A 19,925-nucleotide genomic window follows, 5' to 3' on the forward strand; every position below is an offset into this window, starting at 1 on the left:
GGAGGACCGGGCATGACAGGGATGGATAGGGCAGCAGGGGGTTAATTTTCAGGCAGAAGCTGGGAGGAGGAGCTGGGAGTGTCCGTTGCTGTAGGGGGGCGGAGCGGCTTAAAAGGTGGAGGGGGCGGAGCTTTGAGCCAGTTCGTCGGAGGGGAAACAGAGAGGAGGCAGTTGTCTCGCTGCTCCTCTGAAGATGTCTGAGGTGGAACGGCTACTCGCGGAACTGCGGCGTCAGGCGGAAGAACGTGGACCGGACTGGCTGCGGGCGCGGATCGGTGGACTGGCGGGAGCGGTCGGAACGGACGGATCGGACGATCGGAGTGGTGAGATGCTGCCGCGCGCGCGGAGGTCTAGGCCTCCGGCGCGTTTTTCTCCCGGGCCTGTCCCTCGGCCGCCTCGTTTGGTTCGCAGCCCCGGGGAGGATCGTTCCCTCCCGCCGGCGAAGAGATCCCAGGGGACTTCAGGGGGTGCCGAGCGGCCTTCCCGCCGAGTACCTGGGGGGGGGGAGGGGCGGGCGGGCCTCGTGGACGGCGGGCGGCCATCTTGCCTGCGGGGGGGGGAGATGCCATGGTCACTGCTGGACGCTCTGCTGAGGGGGGGAGGGCGGCCATCCTGCCTGCGGGGGGGGTGGACTGCTGGTTTCTGCTGGACGCTCTGCGGAGGGGGGGAGGGCAGCCATCATGCCTGCAGGGGGGGGTGGACTTCGGGTTGCTGATGAACGCTCTGCTGATGGGGGGAGGGCGGCTCGGGGTGGCTCCACTTTGGCTGCGGCTGCTCGGGACAGGGAAGGTATCACAGGGCCCGGGCAGGTGCGAGGATCGCCTGCGGGCTGTTCTACCCGGCGTGGATCAGGGAGCGCCCGGGGGTCTGCTGCACGTGGGGCTGGCAGGGCTGGTCCACATCGCCAGGCTGCTGCGGATGGATCGGCTGTGCGTGTGGCTTCTCCCCTGCGGGCTACAACGTCGGCCTCCGGGTCTCTTCCCCCGGGGGGCTTACACCCCCGCCTACGTGGGGACCAGAGGATCGCTCGGAAGAGGAGGTCTCGGACGAGGACGCAATTCTGGATCCTAGCGGTGCTGTCGCCGGTCCGGCGGTGAGGAACGCCCCGGGGCCGCCAGGTGAGTCCCCTGATGCGTTGGCACTGTCGCATGCATTGCAGGGCCTGTTGGGGGGAGTGCATGCGGGCGTGGGGTGGCCAGTGCCGCCAGTGGGGGGGGAGCTTGGGGGGGCGGGCGCCTCGGGTGGGGGGGTGACGGGTGGGGGGGACCCTGCCGGGGCTTTGCGTGATCTGATGGATGGGCTGCGGGCGTTGGTTGGGCGCTTTGACCGGGGACAGGCCCCACCGCCTGTTGCCCCGTGGGGGGGTCCCCCGGCGGAGGTGCCGGAGTCGGCCCTGGGGGCCGCCGTGGCAGCTCCCGCGGTGGCCCCTGAGGCGCCCGCGTCGGCGCCAGTGGCGGCGGCGGACGGAGGGAAGAAGGAGGCGGTTGTGCGGGAGGACATTGTGCGGTTGGCTGACGCGGCGCGGTGCGAGGTTTACGTGTGTTTTGAGGGCCCGCTGGGGGCTCATTTGAAACAGGACGTCCGGGAAAAAATTTGGAAGGGGGAGTTTGTGGAGATTTTCTCGCTTCTCCCGTTGGAGAAGTTCAACTTGGATAGGGTCAAGCCCGACGATTCCAAGAAGGAGGACGAAGAGAAGCGGCGGTATCGGCTGATTCCGCGCACGTTCTCCAACTGGCTTCAGGCGTTTGCCATCCTGGCGAGTGTCATCGGTGAGAAAAGCCCCGAGCATTGTTCGGCGCTTTTCTGTTACATGGATGCGATCGGTGAAGCCCATCGGGCGTATGGGGGGGTGGCGTGGCTCCGGTACGACGAGCAGTTTCGGCAGCGCAAGGCGGTGCGGCCGGAACTGCGTTGGGATCATAAGGACATCAGCCTGTGGATGAGGCTGATGTCTTCGGCGAGGGCTGCGCCGCAGTTTTTTCAGGGGGGGGCCGGGAGTGCGCCTACCTCGGGACTGTCGGCCGGAAAAAAGTGGGGGGTTTGCTGGCAATATAACGAGGGTGCCTGCAAGTTCGGGGGCACGTGCAAGTTCAAGCACGAGTGTTCCGGTTGCGGTGGGGCCCACGCGTTGTCCCGTTGTTTCCGGAAAGGGAAGCGGGCAGGGGATGCCGCTCAGAAGAGGGAGGACGCCAGTGATGCTGGCAAGGATGCTCCCTTTTCTAAGTAGGTATCCGGACAGGGCGGCGGCTCGGTTGTTGGAGGCGGGGTTTCGGGATGGCTTTCCGATTCCGTGCTCGTTGCCGGGGGTACCGCAGGTTGCCAGGAATTTGAAGTCGGCGTTGGAACGTCAAGGGGTGGTGGACGAGAAGCTGCGGAAGGAGGTGGCGTTGGGGCGCATGTGGGGGCCGCTTGCGGAAAAACCTTGGCCCGACTTGGTGGTTTCCCCTTTGGGGGTGGTCCCCAAGAAGGAGCCAGGGAAGTTTCGGCTCATTCATCACCTGTCCTTTCCGAAAGGGGGCTCGGTGAATGATTTCATCGACCCTGAGGTGTGCACTGTTTCTTACACGTCCTTTGACGCCGTGGTCCGGTGGGTGCGGCGGTATGGGCGTGGGGCACTGATGGCCAAAGCCGACGTGGAGTCGGCTTTTCGGCTGCTTCCGGTTCATCCTGATAGCTTTCGGCTGTTGGGATGCTGCTGGCGCGACGAGTACTTTGTCGACATGTGCCTGCCGATGGGGTGTTCGATCTCCTGTGCGTACTTTGAAACGTTTAGCTCCTTTTTGGAATGGGTGGTGCGGGATGCGGCGGGTCTGGAGTCGGTCATTCATTATTTGGATGATTTTCTCTGCGTGGGCCCCCCTGCCTCCGCTGTGTGTGCGATCTTGTTGTCCACGTTGCAGCACATCGCGGGCAGGTTTGGGGTTCCCCTGGCGGCTGATAAGACGGAGGGTCCGACGTCTGAACTGAGTTTCCTGGGGATCGTGATTGATTCACAGGCGATGGAGTGTCGGCTGCCAGAGGCCAAGCTGTTGGATTTGCAGCGGGAGATTCGGGAGATTCAGGGTCGGCGTAAGGTCCAGTTGCGGACCTTGCAGTCGCTTTTGGGTAAACTGAATTTCGCCTGCAGAATCATTCCTATGGGGCGGATATTTTGCCGGCGGCTGTCGGCGGCGACGGCGGGGGTCAGCGTCCCTACTCACTTTATACGGCTGGGGGGGGAGCATCGTGAGGATCTGCGGGTCTGGCATGAATTTTTGGCTTCTTACAATGGCCGGGCCATGTGGATGGCGGGCCCGGTCAGTAACTTTGATTTGGACTTGGTTACGGACGCGGCGGGTTCCTCGGGTTACGGGGCGTTTTTCCGGGGACGGTGGAGTGCGGAGCCTTGGCCGGAGGCTTGGCGGACGGCGGGGTTCTTGGGCAACCTGGTCCTGTTGGAACTGTTTCCGATTGTGTTGGCTTTGGAGCTGTGGGGGGAGGAATGTCGGAATTTGAAGTTGCGCATCAATTGCGACAACATGGGGGTGGTGCAGGTGGTGAACCGGGTGTCGGCTTCTTCCCCTCCTGTTATTCGTTTGATGCGACAGTTGGTCCTGCGTTGTTTGCAGCTTAATGTCTTCGTTTACGCTGTGCATATCCCGGGCGTTGAAAACGAGTTGGCTGACTCCCTGTCTCGTTTTCAGTGGGACCGGTTCCGGGAGCTGGCGCCGGGCGCGGAGGCGGACGGGGCGCCGTGCCCGGAGTGGATCTGGAAGCTGCCATTGGAGTCGCGGCCGGATGGATTCGGCGGTCAGTGAGTGGGCCCACCTGGTTGGCCTATTCAAAGGTTTGGTCGGAATGGTATGGTCTGGTTCGGGAGGCGGGGGTGGTCGATCAGGGCGCTGATTGGCGGTTGTTAGTAATCTACTTTCTGGCTAGGAACATGGAGGGTGGGGCGTCGGTCTCTGCGATCGGTCGGAAGTTGGCGGGTTTGGCCTTTTTGTTTAAGCTGATGCGGGTTGAGGACTGGACGAAGGATTTTTGGGTGCGTCAGGCGTTGAAGGGTTATCGCAGGCGATGCAGGGTTCAGGATACGAGGAGGCCAGTTACGTTTGCTATTTTGCAGGCCATCTGTGCTCAGTTGGGGGTGGTGTGTTCTTCGGAGTATGAGGTGCGATTGTTTCGGGCTGCTTTTTCTTTAGCGTTTTATGGGGCTTTTCGCGTTGGGGAGTTGGTTAGCCCGTCTAAGCACGTGGCCGGGGGGTTGTTTGACGGGGAGGTGCGCTTGGGGGCGGACAGGGTTGGCCTCTGGCTGCGCAGGTCCAAGACGGATCAGCTGGGCAGAGGGGTGCTGGTGTCGCTGTTTGCTCTACCAGGATCGGGGGTGTGCCCGGTGGCGGCGGTGCGGGATTTTCGCGAAATCCGTGTTGGGGGGGAGGGACCATTCCTGTGTCACTCTGAAGGGTCCTTCTTGTCGAGATACCAGTTTGTGTCGGTTTTTCGTAAGTGTTTACAGGCGGTAGGCCTGGTTGGGAAGGAGTTTGCATCCCATTCGTTCCGGATCGGGGCGGCCACGGAGGCGGCCCGGTGCGGTTTGGATGAGGCTGCGGTTCGCAGGATTGGGAGATGGGAGTCGCGGCGTTTTCGTTCTTACGTCAGGCCGCACTTGGTTTTACTTTAATCGTAGTTTGTGCTCTTTCAAAAAAAAAAAAAAAAAAAGAACTAACAGGGGTTTGAACTCCGGCATGGGACGGGCACGGGATTTAGTTTAGTGGGTTTACTGCACTGCCCGTGCGGGGGTTGCGGGTATGGTTCTCTTTTCATGTTGGTATGTTACTGTGTGTGACTTTGTGTTAAGCTTGCTGTTTTGTTCCTTTCTCTGGGGGTTTTTGCTGGTGGGTTTGTTTGCTGGGGGTTGGGGTGCTTTTACGTTGTTGTTTTTTCTTTCAGATGGAGGTACGGCTCGCCTCGTCTGGATCGTGGGCCACTCCTACGTGTGTTGGGGGGCCAGGAGAGGAGATCAGCGTCCGGAGGGCAGGCAGCTGGGGATTTCCAGGGGGGAGGCGTGTTTGCGGTGGTTGGGCGTCCCTGGGCTGCGCTGGGGTAGCTTGGTGTCGGAGATTGAGAGACATGTGTCTCGGGGGGGTCCCCCGGCGGTGTTGGTGATCCACGCGGGGGGGAATGACCTGGGGGTCGTGAAGATCCGGGACTTGCTGGCGGAGATCAAGTCTGATTTTCTGCGGCTGCATTCCCGCTTTCCGGGTACGGTACTGGTGTGGTCGGACATCGTGGCGCGGACGGCGTGGCGGTGGGCTCGTTCGGTGTCGAGCATCCAGAGGACCCGCATTCGGGTCAATAAGGTTATTGGGCGTTTTGTGGCCAGGCAAGGCGGGATTGTGGTTCGCCACCGGGAATTGGAGTGCAATGTGGGCATGTACCTTAGGCGGGATGGGGTGCATCTGTCTGATGTAGGGATTGATTTGTGGTCCTTGGGTCTGCAGGAGGGCATCCGAAGGGCGTTGCGGGTGTGGGGTGGCCCGCAAGGGTAAGGTAGTCACCCTTGTGGGCTGTGGGGGTGTGTGTCTGGTGGTCTTTGACGGTTGGCGGTAAAAATCAGAAGTCATCTGATATGGGGTGGGGGGCCCATTGCTAAGATGGGTCCCTCCGGTGTATTCCTGAACGTTGGAGGGAATACCGGTATGGTTGTCACTGCGGAGGTTGTCTCCGAGCGTTCACAGCTCGAGGCCTGGAGAAGTGGGAAGTGGGTACCGCAGTGACTTGTTGGTTGGAAAAGTTATGGGTCACCGTCAGAGATCACCAGACCGGGCATGTTTGTGTGTTATTGGTTATATGTTTATGTTTACAAGTACATTTGATATTGCACATTTTCTTGGTTATATATATATATATTTATGGAGATATATATTTATATATATTTATATATATTTTGGTTGGAGTATTTTTGAGGTTTATAATAAAGGCTGTTGTGGCCATTTTACTCCAAGCAAGGTGTGGTCTCTTACTTATGGAATAACATGGGGGGTTGAGGTGGGAGTATATGGGCAACAGGTAATAGTGGGGGCCCTTAGACTACCCTGGTCAAGTGAGGCCCGGAGTGCAATGACTGCAAGGAAGATAACGGAGGACCGGGCATGACAGGGATGGATAGGGCAGCAGGGGGTTAATTTTCAGGCAGAAGCTGGGAGGAGGAGCTGGGAGTGTCCGTTGCTGTAGGGGGGCGGAGCGGCTTAAAAGGTGGAGGGGGCGGAGCTTTGAGCCAGTTCGTCGGAGGGGAAACAGAGAGGAGGCAGTTGTCCCACCCTCCCTCCATACTTTTTCAGATGGGTTCTGGGTTCTTGTGTTTGTTTGTTTTTTCTTGTCTTGCAGGTTCTGTGGATCGCATGTCATGACAGCGGTGGAGTCGGAATTGGATGCTGGCGGTGTGTGTCTGGTGGTCTTTGACGGTTGGCGGTAAAAATCAGAAGTCATCTGATATGGGGTGGGGGGCCCATTGCTAAGATGGGTCCCTCCGGTGTATTCCTGAACGTTGGAGGGAATACCGGTATGGTTGTCACTGCGGAGGTTGTCTCCGAGCGTTCACAGCTCGAGGCCTGGAGAAGTGGGAAGTGGGTACCGCAGTGACTTGTTGGTTGGAAAAGTTATGGGTCACCGTCAGAGATCACCAGACCGGGCATGTTTGTGTGTTATTGGTTATATGTTTATGTTTACAAGTACATTTGATATTGCACATTTTCTTGGTTATATATATATATTTATGGAGATATATATTTATATATATTTATATATATTTTGGTTGGAGTATTTTTGAGGTTTATAATAAAGGCTGTTGTGGCCATTTTACTCCAAGCAAGGTGTGGTCTCTTACTTATGGAATAACATGGGGGGTTGAGGTGGGAGTATATGGGCAACAGGTAATAGTGGGGGCCCTTAGACTACCCTGGTCAAGGGATATAACCTTAAGACTTTTGAAAGCATACTATTCTTCTCAACCTTACTCCACTCATCTGTAATGACCTCACCAAGCTCAGACAGGAATGGAAAGTTGAGATGTTCTTTTTTAAGTTGCTTGAAATACTTCCTTTGTTTGGAAGGATCAGCCACCTCGTCTTCCCAGTTCAAAGCCTCTCCGATACTCTCCCCCTTGGTGAAGGCTAAGGCAAAATCAAACCCCACACAGGACTATCTTCTTTTTTTTTTTTTGAGATTGCGGCAGGATGGATGGTCTATTCCTCAGCTAGTCCAAATCAATCATGCCAGGCACTGGGAGTGGAATGCAGCCGTCCAGACCCCTCTCATACAAGGGCTGGACGCTCACCATATAAATCACAGCAGACAGCCTTCACTGAGTCAGCGGCATTGTAACCTCATTAGGCATATGTCGCTGTGTAGATCCTACGGCATCCGTGACATGTGCTTTCCCAGTTGCCATAGCAATGTGCAGGACGCTGAGCAGACAATTCCTCATTCCAGGTCACATGACTGCCGACGTCAGCGTTTTGTGTATTGAACACAAGCGCTCAGCACACACCCTCACTGACAGTGAAGTGGGCATCACTGCAGCCTGTGTCCCCATACAGAGCTTTTAAACAGACGGAACTAGATCACATAACATTATGGAGGTTAGCCAAAGAGGTAAAATGAAATAAAAATTGTAATCTAAAATACAATCTATCATGCTCATAATATTGCATATAGAACAGAGCAAAGAGAAGCTGGACATAACCCCATTATTATATATTAAACTGCAGCCAAATATACTGTAATTCTACACAGGGAATATGACATAATGATAAATGAAAAACAAAGAATAAAAGGATAAAGATAGAGTAGATGACACCCAATATAGAAACACTGGGATATGTAAATAATATGTGCAAAAATCGATCGTATAAAAAAGTATATAAAAAGTATATAAGTCTATGAGTTTAAGGGCGGTACAGTGGTGTAGTGGTTAGCACTCTCACCTAGCAGTAAGAAGGGTCGCTGGTTCGTATCCCAACCACGACACTACCTGCCTGGAGTTTGCATGTTCTCCCTGTGCCTGCGTGGGTTTCCTCCGGGTACTCCGGTTTCCTCCCACACTCCAAAGACATGCAGGTAGGTTAATTGGCTTCTGTCCATAAATTGGTCCGCTAGTATATGAATGGGGGCTCCTTGAGAGGGGTAGGGACCGATGTGAGTGTGCAATGTACAGTGATGGGGACAATTGTAGACACTCACTCAGGATGGACTGGTGTCTTTATTCAACCTTACTAACTATGTAACTATGTAACTATGAGTCAAAAATGTTATATGTTGCAAGACGCATAAAGCGTTGCAACAATGACTGTGTGCAATGAATGTGAATTTATGTAATACCGTATTAAAAATATATTGATATTAATTTGGAGCACACGTTGTGTGTCCCCACGGGCTAGTACAGATGACATATGGCCCGAAATACTATGGAAATATAAAAAAAGTGAAAAAGTTATGGATATTATAAAGAATATGTAAAGGACATATTTTTCTGATAGAAAAATGTATATCTCTTTTAAAGTGCAAATTTGTGCTTGATTAATAAAACAATTTATGTCCCAGTCAGTGTTCATGCCATGGGATGAGTAGCACCTCAACTCATGTATCCAGAAAGTTTTGAGGCACGATACACCCCGTAGGCATGAATCACTCTCCAGTTAGGAATAAACCTGTCAATGATTTTAAACTGGGTACCTGTCGGATCTCTACCATGGTGCTCCAAGAAGTGACGGGGGACAGTATGTTTGTCGCAACCCTTTTTTATTTTTGCAAGGTGTTTGTTGACCCTAATCGAGAAATTTCTAATAGTGTGGCCCACGTACTGTTTTTTGCACGGGCACGTGATGAGGTATACTATGAATCTGGTTACACAAGTGGTAAAATGCTTCATAGAGTATACCCGCTGCGTGACCGTGGATGTAAAGGTGTTGCTATTTCTTCTCCCCAAAGCATTGTGTGCGCACATATTGCATTTTCTACATGGGAAGAAGCCCTTACATTGTGGAAAGAATTGGATCGGTTTCGGGATATCAATATCATTGGGGGCAATATCGCCCTGAATGGAGCGTGCCCACCTGAAAATGACTCCTGCTTTCTCTGGGATCAGACTTCCAATAATTTTATCTTTACGGAGTATTTTTCCAGTGTTTGTTAAAAAAATTCTTTATTTCATTGTGTTGAACCCTAACCACCCCCACCTCCTTCAGGCCCTCTTGGTATTGGAGAATATGTCCATACACCACGGAATAAGGCTCAGTATTCTAATTACCAGGGAAATGGTCCTGTCAGAGAAGTTACCTGGTTAGTCGTGGTGCTGGCCGTGCTGGTGTGCGGCGATGTGTGACGGTGCGTGCTGGTACGCGTGTTCCTGTGCGCGCTGTGGTGCGCGCCCCTGCGGGCGCTGGTGTGCGCCGGTGTGCGCCTGTGTGCGCTCCTGCTGGCGCCGGTGTGCGCCGATGCTCGCCGGTGCACGCTGTTGTGTGCACTCCTGGTGGCACTGGTGTGCGTGCTAGCGCTCAGGCGTGCGTGCGAACGTGTGGGTGCACGTGCGCGTTGACGCGCGCTCGTGCACGTGCGCGTTGACGCGCGCTCGTGCACGGTGCTTGGCGCCAATCGGCCTATTTAGGTCTGCCACATATTCCACTCAAGTGCTGCCTGATCATCAGCTCCCCTGGTCCCTGCTCCGTGCCTGTACCTGCGTTCCTGTATCCCGATCTCCTGACGACCCAGCTTTCTCTTGGACACCCCTGATCTCCACCTGCACCTGACCTCGGCCTGTTCTGACCTCGCTCCTGCCTGTTCCTATTGTACCGTTGCTGCCCGCCTGTTACCGAATCCTGCCTGTACCCGGACCTGCCTGCTCAGCTCCTGCTCCGCACCCAAATTGCCTGTGTTCCTGCCTACTCACCTGCTGCTTCGGAGTTCCTCCTGCTTCAGGCTCCTGGGCCCTCATCACAGGCTCTCATACCACTCTGCACTTCCAGCCACCTGTCTACTTTACCAGGGGTTGTAAGTCGGACACGTACGGGAGAACACCCTCTGCCCCAAGCGGATTCACCGGTCTGGTAAGTGGAAGTCTGACAGTATCAGGCAGCCATGACCAAGTCCGGGCAGGGGGCCTCCCCCATGGATGAACTATGCAGACATCTGGCCGGTCTGACTCAAGCCGTAAAGAACCTTCAGGAAGGTTATTCAAGATTGGAGGAGCAAGTTCGAGCCTTGTCCTCTTCATCTAATCCCCAAGGAACACCTTCAGCCGGCCTTTCACCCACACCCTCCATAGTGATGCTTCCTCCAGAGCCACGAGTACCTACGCCCGAGAGATTTACCGGAGATCACAGCAAGTACCGTGCATTCCGCAATTCCTGCGAGCTTTATTTCGCACTGCAACCTCGGACATTCTCTCTTGAAGCAACTAAGGTGGGCTTTGTGATATCCCTGTTGTCCGGCGAGCCACAGACCTGGGCCCTCCGCCTACTGGAGCAGAGATCTGGGTCCCTGGATAGTCTTGACAACTTCTTCTCTGCGATGGCCCAGCTATTTGAGGACCCCCAATTGACTGCAACTGCAGAAGCCGCACTACACTCTCTCCAACAAGGTCGCAGAGTGGCCGAGGACTATGCAGTTGAGTTCCGCCGCTGGAGTTCTGACACGGATTGGAACGACGCCGCCCTGCGCCACCAATTCCGGATGGGACTATCTGACCCACTCAAGGATGAGTTGGCACGAGTGGGGATACCACAAACCTTGGACGAGCTTATCAATCTCTCCATCCAGATTGATCCTCGCTTAAGGGAGGGTCGGTCGGAGAGATCTTCCAGCCATTTCCGTCCCACTTGGATGCTCCCCAAGGTTCCAAGTTCTGCTGGTCAGTTTCCACCCACCTCTACTGCTCCAGCTCAAGAAGCTCCCGAACCAATGCAGCTTGGTTTGCTCCGGCCCTCGCTGACCCCTGAAGAGAAACAGCGCAGACGTACCCACAACCTGTGTCTCTACTGTGGGGAACCTGGGCACTATGTCAGGGCCTGCCCCAACAAGACACGTAAGTGTGTAACCACTTCGTCCATGTGTGCATCTGTTCTGCTTAAACCCAGTTCTCACCTTGCTCTTCTCATCACATTACAGATTCCAGGAGGTAATATTCCAGTGTCAGCTATCATTGATTCCAGAGCATGCAGCTGTTTTATCGATCAGACCTTCACTGCCAACCATCACATCTCGCTTTTACCCAAGGCCCAGGGGCTTGCTGTACACCTTGCGGATGGCTCCGCCCTTAGTTCCGGTCCTGTCACACAAGAGACCGTCCCTTTGTTGGCTACTATGGGCACCTGTCACCAGGAGCACCTACGTCTGGATGCCATCTCTTCTCCCCTTTTTCCCATCATCCTGGGAATGCCTTGGCTGCAGGTCCACAATCCCAGCATAAACTGGGCCACAGGAGAAGTCAAATTTCTTTCGGAGTGTTGCCAGCAACACTGCTTAGGCCGACCATCCGATGTTCCCTCTCAACTTCTCTGCTTGGATGTTGAGCCAGAACTACTTCAGTCCATCCCCGAACCGTATAGAGACTTTCTAGACGTATTCAGCAAGAGAGGAGCAGAGACACTTCCCCCTCACAGGCCTTATGACTGCCCGATAGAACTGTTACCAGGCACCAAAGTTCCTTTTGGAAGAATTTTCCCACTAACGGAGCAGGAGCTAGAAACTCTGAAATACTATATTGACGAAAACCTGAAAAAGGGGTTTATTCGTCCTTCCACCTCCCCAACCGGTGCTGCCATTTTCTTTGTCAAAAAGAAAGACCATTCCCTGCGTCCTTGCATTGACTATGGGGAGTTGAATAAGATAACTATTAAAAACTGCTATCCCTTACCCCAGTACCCAAATTATTTCAAAGGCTTGGGACCGCAGTCATCTTCACGAAATTAGATCTTTGCGGAGCTTACAATTTAATCCGTATCCGAGAAGGAGATGAGTGGAAGACGGCTTTCCGTACTCGATTTGGGCACTTCGAGTACCTTGTCATGCCCTTCGGGTTGTGTAACGCCCCTGCTACCTTTCAACATTTTGTCAACGACATTTTTCGTGACTACCTGGACTTATATGTAATCGTGTACCTGGACGATATCCTAAGCTTCTCCTCGTCATTAGGTGATCACCGTAGACAAGTCCGTAATGTTCTAACCCGACTCAGGCTTCACGGATTTTATGCAAAACTCGAAAAATGTGAGTTTGAACTCCAGGCTATGCAATTCTTGGGCTTGGTCATATCGGTCGAGGGCATCAAAATGGATCCCCAAAAGGTGTCTGCCATCCTGGACTGGCCTGCGCCTGTGGATAAGAAGGGTGTTCAGTGCTTCATTGGCTTCTCTAACTTTTATCGGAAGTTCATCAGAGGCTTTTCTGCAATTATTGCCCCCATTACCGAACTGACCAGGCAGGGTACCCGATTCTCTTGGACCCCCGAGGCCCAGGCGGCCTTTGAAAAACTTAAGGCGTTATTTACTTCAGCCACTATTCTGAAACATCCAGATCCAGCTCTGCCCTTCGTCCTTGAGGTTGATGCTTCAGAAATCGCTGTTGGGGCAGTGCTCTCTCAGCGGCAGGGTGCCAAGGCCCTCCTCTATCCGGTAGCGTTCTTTTCCCATAAACTCTCGATGTCTGAGAGGAACTATGATGTTGGAGATCGAGAACTTCTGGCCATTAAGGCGGCTTTGGAGGAGTGGCGTTACCTATTGGAGGGTGCTGCACACCCCATCTTGGTCTACCCCGACCATAAGAATTTGGAATATTTGAGAACAGCCAAAAGACTAAGACCACAGCAAGCCAGATGGGCCCTTTTTTTTCCAGATTCCAATTTCATATCACCTACAGACCTGGTTCTAAGAATGTTAAGCTGGATGCGCTGTCTGGCATGTTTTCTGATCCTAAAAAGACTCTGCCTCCCGATACAATCCTCCCTTCTGGAAACTTCCTGCTCCTCCAAGGGGACCTTATCTCCCAGATCAGACAGGCTTCTGTGGGAATGCCCCCGGTCCCTGAAGCCAGCTTAAGTGAAGGTTTATTCTGGCATAAAGGCAAGATTGTGGTTCCTGAGGCCTTAAAGGTGGATGTATTGGAGCTCTGCCACGACCATAAAATGGCCGGACACTTTGGTACCCTGAAGACTGCCGAACTGGTCCAGCGCACCTTCTGGTGGCCCCAACTACTCAATGACTGTAAGAATTATGTGGACTCATGTAACACTTGTGCCCGAAGTAAGAACAGCCGGACACGAGCTTGGGGTCTACTGAAACCCTTACCTGTCCCTGAGAGACCATGGAAAATGATTTCAATGGATTTCATTGTGGAACTTCCCCCATCCGAAGGGGTTCTCTACCATCTTCGTTGTGGTGGACAGGTTATCCAAGATGGCTCATTTCCTCCCAATGAGGGGCGCCCCCCTCGGCCATGGAGACGGCCAAGATCTTTGTTAAGGAAATTGTAAGGTTGCACGGGGTTCCAGCAAGCATCGTGTCCGATCGAGGTGTCCAATTCACCTCAAGGTTTTGGAAGGCGCTCTGCGGATCCCTTGAAATCGAGTTGGCATTTTCATCAGTCTATCACCCCCAGACAAATGGACAAACTCAAAGAACGAATCAGTCCTTGGAGCAATACATCCGCTGTTTTTCCTCCTTCTCTCAGGACGACTGGGTCTCCTTATTACCCGTGGCAGAGTTCTCATATAACAACTCCTTGCATTCCGCCATCAATCAAACACCATTCTTTGCCAATTACGGCTTCCACCCAGCTTTTCTACCTAGTTCGATACCAGAATGTACTGTTCCTGCAGTTTCCGAGACTTTGGATTTTTCTCCACCAACAACAAACTCCTAAGGGAGACTATGGCCAAGTCTCAGGAGTATTATAAAAAGATGTTTGATAAGAAGAGAAGTGGAGAACTTATCCTGGCGCCTGACAACCAAGTGTGGTTGTCCACAGTTAACCTGAAAATGGCCTGTCGCTCTAGGAAATTAGGCCCTAAATTCATGGGTCCCTTCACAGTGAAGAGAAAAATAAATGAAGTCACCTATGAGCTCGATCTACCTGACTCTCTTAAAGTGCACCCAGTCTTTCACGTGTCTTTACTGAAACCAGTTACCCCTTTGCTGGCCGCACTAGCGGCCCACCCGAACCTGTCATAATTGACAACGAATAGGAGTTCGAAGTCGAAGCAATTCTCGATTGCAGAAAGAGGGGTAACGTAATTCAATACCTCATTAAATGGAAAGGGTATGGCCCTGAGGACAACTCCTGGGAGCCCGAAAGCAACTTGCATGCTGAAGAACTTTTACGGGCTTTCAAGAACCGCCATGCTTCCAGATTGGCCCAATTGGGCAGCCGGAGTCTGCCCTTAAGGAGGGGGCACTGTCAGAGAAGTTACCTGGTTGGTTGTGGTGCTGGCCGTGCTGGTGTGCGGCTATGTGCGACGGTGTGTGCTGGTGCGCGTGTTCCTGTGCGCGCTGTGGTGCGCGCCCCCGCGGGCGCTGGTGCACGCCGGTGTGCGCTCCTGCTGGCGCCGGTGCGCGCTGTTGTGTGCACTCCTGGGGGCACTGGTGTGCGTGCTGTCGCTTGGGCGCGCGTGCGGGTGCACGTGCGCTTATGCGCGCGCCCATGCGCGTCGACGTGCGCGCGTGCACGGTGCTTGGCGCCAATCGGTAGTCTACTCTACCAGGGGTTGTAAGTCGGACACGTACGGGAGACCACCCTCTGCCCCAAGCGGACTCACCGGTCTGGTAAGTGGAAGTCTGACAGGTCCAAAAGGCAGGCATCAGTCCTGGAATAGAGGTAGAGGCAACTACAATCGTGGTAGGGATAACCATTATGGTGAAACCAATAATGGATACCATCATGAGGCCCCCCCGAGGTCCCACAAGACCTTGGCGTGACGATAGATTCAATAATAGGAGGGACAACTATTCATATAGCACCCCGATATGTACACATAATCGCCATATGCCCCCTAGGGAAGAAGGCCCATATGATACTTATCGTGACCCTTACTCCTACATGACCCGTGAAGACAAACAAATTTCTAGGACTCCATATAATTACAATCTCAGTTATCCCGGACCACCACAATACCAGGATTTTCACAGGCCCATCCCCAACCATGTAGGAAATACAAAACCAAACGAGACTCTAGAGGGGCGTGGCAAATCCAACGGAAAATGAAAGCAAATTCAATAGGAGCTGGCATTTTCAATCTCAGTACAGTGACTCTGTCTGAAAATTAAAAACGCATTCTCGATAAAGGCCTCAAATTTGTCCCACCCAGAAAGCTGAATAAATTTGCTACGTTTATAGATGTGCAAAAATATATTCGTAAACTTAAAGTGGTGTTGCCACCAAAAAATTAAAACTATTTAAAATTCGTAAAAAAAATCAAAAATAAATAATTGGCAAAAAAAATAATTTTAACTCACCTCTAAATACCGGTTGCTAGGGGGTCCCTCGTAATCTGCCTTCTTCATTGCCCGGGCTGGTGACATCACTTCCCCTCGCGCCGCACATTCACCTGGGACCTGTCATGTGTCCCAGGTGACTGTACGGCGTATCACGGCGCCCTGCGCCGCTCGCGCATGCGCAGTGGGTGCCCGGCTGTGAAGCCACAGCCGGGTGCCCACAGTATGCATGACGGCGCCACGCGAGCGGAGCGGGGAGCGAGGGGGGGGGGCTTCGTTCTCCCGCATCGCTGGACCCTGGGGCAGGTAAGTGTCCGATTATTAAAAGCCAGCAGCTGCAGTATTTGTAGCTGCTGACTTTTAATTTTTTTTTTAAGGGGGTACCCCACTTTAACATTCAAAGAAATTTTTTATCTATGCCATCTGGGAACATTGCGGTTCCGGATCGGAACATTGATACGCACTCAGGATTAGCAAACCCTTCTCAACCCCGATTCAACCCCCCAGGTAATACAGCTCCATTGATCAATGTCTTCCGCAATCTTGTGTTGAATGACTTAGACAAATTGCCTAACAAAAGAATCTACCAAGATCCATCTATACAAGCTGGCCTTGAAACCCTCTGTGAAAAGAAGAATCTTATTATCCGTCCCGCTGACAAGGGGGGCAGGATAGTAGTGTTGGACAAAGAACGCTACATCCAAGAAATGAACAGGTTACTTGAAGACCGTACCACTTACAGCCCCCTGCCTTGGTATCCCACTTTAAAATACAAGGCAGCACTTATTGAAATTGTAATCTAAGGTTTTGCTCTCAATATACTCAACCAAAAAGAAAAAGAGTTTATGATTCCATTAGCACCACGTATACCCATTATTTACCAACTACCCAAAATACATAAAGACCCTGTAAACCCGCTCGGACGTCCAATAGTTATCGGCATTGATTCGGTTACTTCCCAAATTGGTAAATATATTGATTTTCATCTTCAGCCCCTAGTGAGACGCATTCCATCATATTTACAAGATACTAGAGATACGATCAGACTTTTAGAGAGGGCCCAATATCATGATGATTTGATCTTGGTTACGGCAGATGTATCTGCCTTGTATACCTGCATCCCACATCATTTGCAGTAGAACTTTTCCTCTCTTGAGATTCCACACTCTCTTTTATTCACAGGAATTTTATCATGGAATTTTGAAATTTGCCACAGAACACAATTATTTTTGGTTTCAGGGCACTTTTTACTCACAGATTAAAGGGGTAGCCATGGGAGCTAAATATGCTCCGAGCCTGGCCAATTTGTTTATGGCCCAATGGGAGGAAGATGTCGTCTATGCCCTAAACAGGCCCGAGTTGGTCCTGCGGGCTAGATACATAGATGACATCCTCCTCCTATGGAAAGGGAGCAGGGCCTCCCTAGATTCTTTCATGACAACTCTCAATGAGAATGACCGTGGTATTGTTCTAAATTTTGAAGCCAGTACCACAGCATACATTTTCTGGACTTGGAAATCACTGTCACTCAGAAACGCCTTGAGCTCAAAACTTTTTTCAAACCAACCGATAGGAATGGCTACATCCCTGTGGATAGCTGCCACCACCATCAATGGCTAAAATCAGTCCCACGTGGCCAATTCCTACGGTTGCATCATAATTGCACCAATGACAGCAATTTTCAAATCTCAGTCCAGCATTCTCAGGCAGAGATTTATAGATAAGGGCTATAAACCACATGACTTGGATGCAGACATAACAGCAGCCCTACAGATTGATAGACCCTCCCTTCTTGAAGTAAAATCTAAAACTAATAAAAATTACAATTTTTAAATGGTCATTTTTCATGACTTTCTCTATTTAACACAATGAAATAAAGAACATTTTTAACAAACACTGAAAAATACTCCGTAACGATAAAATTATTGGAAGTCTGATCTCAGAGAAAGCAGGAGTCATTTTCAGGGGGGGCACGCTCCATTCAGGGCGATACTGCCCCCAATGCTATTGATATCCCGAAACCGATCCAATTCTTTCCACAATGTAAGGGCTTCTTCCCATGTAGAAAATGCAATGTGTGCGCACACAATGCTTTAGGTAGAAGAAAGAGTGACACCTTTACATCCACGGTCACGCAGCGGGTATACTCTATGAAGCATTTTACCACTTGTGTAACCAGATTCATAGTATACCTCATCACGTGCCCGTGCAAAAAACAGTACGTGGGCTGCACTATTAGAAATTTCTCGATTAGGGTCAACGAACACCTTGCAAAAATAAAAAAGGGTTGCGACAAACATACTGTCCCCCGTCACTTCTTGGAGCACCATGGTAGAGATCCGACAGGTACCCATTTTAAAATCATTGACAGGTTTGTTCCTAACTGGAGAGGTGATTCATGCCTACGGGGTGTATCGCGCCTCAAAACTTTCTGGATACATGAGTTGAGGTGCTACTCACCCCATGGCATGAACACTGACTGGGACATAAATTGTTTTATTAATCAAGCAGAAATTGCACTTTAAAAGAGATATACATTTTTCTATCAGAAAAATATGTCCTTTACATATTCTTTATAATATCCATAACTTTTTTACTTATTTTATATTTCCATAGTATTTCGGGCCATATGTCATCTGTACTAGCCCGTGGGGACACACAACGTGTGCTCCAAATTAATATCAATACATTTTTAATATGGTATTACATAAATTCACATTCATTGCACACAGTCATTGTTGCAATCAATGCTTTATGTGTCTTGCAACACATAACATGTTTGACTCATAGACTTATACGTATACTTTTTTATACGATCAATTTTTGCACATATTATTTACATATCCCAGTGTTTCTATATTGGGTGTCATCTACTCCATCTTTATCCTTTTATTCTTTGTTTTTCATTTATCATTATGTCATATTACCTATGTAGAATTATATTTGGCTGCAATTTAATATATAATAATGGGGTTATGTCCAGCTCCTCTTCGCTCTGTTCTATATGCAATATTATGAGCATGATAGATTGTATTTTAGATTACAATTTGTATAATTTTTATTTCATTTTACCTCTTTGGCAAACCTCCATAATGTTATGTGATCTAGTTTCGCCTGTTTAACCACTTGCTTACAGGGCACTTAAACACCTTCCTGCCCAGACCAATTTTCAGCTTTCGGTGCTCTCACAATTTGAATGACAATTACTCAGTCATGCAACACTGTACCCAAATGAATTTTTTGTCCTTTTTTTCCCACAAATAGAGCTTTCTTTTGGTGGTATTTGATCACCTCTGGGGTTTTTATTTTTTGCGCTATAAATGAAAAAAGACCGAAAATTTTGAAAAAAAACGCATATTTCTTTGTTTCTGTGACAGAATTATGCAAATTATTAATTTTTCTTCATAAATTTTGGTCACAATTTATACTGCTACATGTCTTTGGTAAAAATAACCCAAATTAGTGGATATTATTTGGTCTTTGTGAAAGTTAGAGAGTCTACAAGCTGTGGTGCGAATCGCACAAAATTGATCACATCTGATGTACTGGTGGCCTATCTCGCTTCTTGTGACCCGAACAAGCCAGGAAAGTACAAATACCCCCCAAATGACCCCTTTTTGGAAAGTAGACATTCCAAGGTATTTAGTAAGAGGTATAGTGAGCTTTTTGATGTTGTCATTTTTTTCCCACAATTCTTTGCAAAATTAAGATTTTTCATTTTTTTTTTTTTCTCCACAAAATTGTCATTGTAATAGGTTATTTCTCTCACGTGGCATGTGTATACCACAAATGACACCCCCCAAAAAATTCTGCTACTCCTCCTGAGTATTACAATACCACATGTGTGGGACTTTTTCACAGCCTGGCCACATAGAGAGGCCCAACATGCAGGTAGCGCCATCATGTGTTCTAGGAACATAAGTTACACATCTAACTTGTTGACTATTTATTACACTTTTGAAGCACCAGGACAATGACACGTGACACTGATGACAGATGGCACTGATACGTGGCAATGATGACAGGTGGCACTGATGACAGATGGCACTAATATGTGGCACTGATGACAGATGGCACTAATATGTGGCACTGATGACGCGTGGCACTTATACGTGGCACTGATGACACGTGGCACTAATACGTGGCACTGATGACACGTGGCACTGAAACGTGGCACCGATGACAGATGGCACTAATACGTGGCACTAATATGTGCCACCGATGACAGATGGCACTAATACATGGCACCGATGACGCGTGACACTGATGACAGATGGCACTGATAAGTGGCATTGATGACACGTGACACTGACAACAGATGGCACGTGACACTGACAGGTGGCACTGATGACAAATGGCACTGATACGTGGCACTGATGACAGATGGCACTATGTGGCACTGATGACACGTGGCACTGACGGCAGGTGGCACTGACGGCAGGTGGCACTGGGGGCAGGTGGCAC

At 50.8% G+C, this 19,925-nt stretch overlaps 1 protein-coding gene across 1 annotated transcript in view; it reads right to left on the reverse strand.

Annotated features, from left to right (window-relative positions):
* Positions 1–19,925, reverse strand: part of VARS1 (valyl-tRNA synthetase 1) — a 153,035-nt gene that overhangs the window by 108,621 nt on the left and 24,489 nt on the right. The window lies entirely within an intron of this gene.

The sequence above is a fragment of the Lithobates pipiens genome, unplaced genomic scaffold, assembly GCF_037356315.1.
Source record: "Lithobates pipiens isolate NorthernLeopardFrog02 unplaced genomic scaffold, aLitPip1_a1.2 Scaffold_1, whole genome shotgun sequence".
NCBI classification, from domain to species: domain Eukaryota; kingdom Metazoa; phylum Chordata; class Amphibia; order Anura; family Ranidae; genus Lithobates; species Lithobates pipiens.